The sequence below is a fragment of the Penaeus vannamei genome, chromosome 10, assembly GCF_042767895.1.
Source record: "Penaeus vannamei isolate JL-2024 chromosome 10, ASM4276789v1, whole genome shotgun sequence".
Taxonomy (NCBI): Eukaryota; Metazoa; Arthropoda; class Malacostraca; order Decapoda; family Penaeidae; genus Penaeus; species Penaeus vannamei.
This window is the reverse complement of record NC_091558.1, coordinates 12406172-12408671: the sequence shown is the minus strand read 5'-3', so window position 1 is coordinate 12408671 and position 2500 is coordinate 12406172. Positions and strand designations below refer to the sequence as shown.

Sequence of the window (2500 nt, the reverse complement as noted above, 5' to 3'; positions counted from 1 at the left end):
AGAAGGACAAAGGGGAAAAGGGGGAGAAGGGGGGGTAGAATATTAAACGATATGAAAAGAGGAGCGGAGATGAGGGAGATGAAGAACGGGAGGGAAAGAGAGAGAGATGAAGAAGGGGAGGGAAAGAGAGGGAGATGAAGAAGGGGAGGGAAAGAGAGGGAGTTGAAGAAAGGGAGGGAAAGAGAGGGAAATGAAGAAGAGGAGGGAAAGAGAGGGGGATGAAAAAGAGGAGGGAAAGAGAGGGAGATGAAGAAGGGGAGGGAAAGAGAGGGAGTTGAAGAAGGGGAGGGAAAGAGACGGAAATGAAGAAGGGGAGGGAAAGAGAGGGAGATGAAGAAGGGGAGTGAAAGAGAGGGAGTTGAAGGAAGGAAGAGAAAGAGAATGGAAAAGGAGACAGGGGAACGATGACGCGGAAGACGGAGAGAAGAAAGGGAACGGGGCAGTGGTGGCGATGGGTCGCCATGGCACACACCGGTGGTAAACAATGAATATACATATAGACGATAATTCCTATGATAATTACGCACTAGAGCAACCCTTGTTCTCATACCCAACACCCTATGTGCACATGTAACCACATTAATGTATTAATATCTGTGCGCGCACGTGTGTGAATACACGCGCGCGAACATGCACTAGTTCGCGCGAAAGCAGAATGATTGGGACTCAAAATAACACCTGCACCCTTCGAAGAACACCTGTGCCAGAGCCACAAGTGCAAACACGGAAAAGCAGTAGCCACTCCCACTCAAAAATAATAATCAATACGCGTTGTTATTGCGAGATGTGTAGTGCGAGCCATCATAAAGTTTGAACTTGCTCACCTTTTCATGCACGTGCAGGAATGCTGATGAGGGGAAGGGAACCTTTCGGAATGAGACATGTATCGGTGGATTCGCAGAAGCGTTAACGTTCTTACATGTGCGGATCCTTACATCCTTACATCAAGTCAAGTACACAGACGGGCGCATCTGTGTATATGGTAAATGATCATGTCACACATGCAGCCATACAGGCCCTCACGATCGATCTGACTAAGATGCCTATATGTCTTTTTCCTCTTACCAGCTGTCAGAACCAATGTTTTACCTTCTGTGCTTCTAAACAGTTTTTGCTCACAAATGTTGACGTTTCGACCGCCCGGCGCGAGAGTCGGGTGCTTCGCCGAAACGTCATAATTTGCAATGCTATTGACAGTCTTGGTTGATGAGAACAGCGATGACCTCCCTTCGATTTGGTGGGAAGTGAATATGAGGGAAGAAATTCATCCATTTAACTGTAACACATCAGGTTACATCACGGCTTCCACGTTCTATTCATTCAAACCACGAATTGAGATACAAGGTCTTGCAATAAATGAATTATTCTTCCCTAAAAGAATCACATTCTAAAACCGGCCTTACACGGCCCTCCCAGCGCATGCAATGTTTTCGCAAAAATCCGTAATTCTCTCCGAAACGTTACATCCGCATGCAAACGAAGCTCGGGGGACTACTGTATGGCAACCGCCCTGCCACTGCGAATACCCCGCATGAACTTTATTCTTGAGGTTATCCCCTATGAAGACTCCCTTGTACCAACTGCCTACGTACAACAGGATGTACTCGTATAAGGTGTCCTTGATCAGCATGGCACTTGTGTACAGTAATACCCCTGCCTACTACAAAACGAGTTTGCACAGCACAGCATTTATGCGCTGCGGATGAGGCGCAAGTCGGTCGTGTATAGAGGGATAACTATGCGCAGCATGAAACCACTGCAGTGCAAGGTACCAATGTATAAAAAGACACCTAGCAGGGTGTCGCTGCATAGAAATGTCTCTTGAAAAATGATAGTTACCTAAATAAATCAGCAAGTGAATTTCCGCATCCAACAAAAACATACACAAAAAGATGCACATGTACAAGGCAGTCGTTAAACAACAAAACATCATGTACAGCAAAATGTCAGACGATACCGTGCGCATGAACATACGTGCATGAAAGATGCACGTGTGTAGCAGCAGCGTCAAACACGTGTACAAGATGCGCACGTCCAACAGGTTGCCTTTACACGACACACCGTAGACATCGCACTAAGCAAGGGAGCGACGGGCCTCGCACCTCGCAGAGCAGAGCTCGGTTACAACAAGAAGTCGGGGCAGACCTTGGCTCCTATCGGCGACAGCGGGCTCGGCAGTCGGGTCCACTCCAGTGTCTACACCACGACGCTCCAACCTACACTGCCGCCCGCATCCCTCTGAGGTCTGCTACTATATCGTACTAACGCCCACCCACCCAACCTACATCTCCCCCTCCATGCCACTTTGATTAGCTTCCTTCCTTTCGCTCTTCCTCTGCTTCCTTTCCCCAACTTACTTTCTTCGCCTCCTTCCTTCTTTTTTATATCTTCTCTTCTTTTCCTCCCACTTTGGTTTACATACATCTAAGTTTTCGGCCCGACTTAAATAAACGTTTCCTCCAGTAATTCTGCCTTTGAACGTGGCTCCGTATCCTACATA

The 2500-nt window shown here is 47.6% G+C and overlaps 1 protein-coding gene across 2 annotated transcripts in view; it reads right to left on the bottom strand.

Annotated features, from left to right (window-relative positions):
- The window catches only part of LOC113807840 (uncharacterized protein C05D11.1), a 37279-nt gene extending 35028 nt beyond the window's left edge, over nt 1-2251 (bottom strand). For both annotated transcript variants that reach the window (XM_027359142.2, XM_027359151.2), the window contains exon 1: nt 2146-2251. The gene's annotated coding sequence lies outside the window, so the exon portion shown is untranslated. The remainder of the gene's footprint in view (nt 1-2145) is intronic.
- Between the last annotated feature and the right edge of the window lie 249 nt (nt 2252-2500).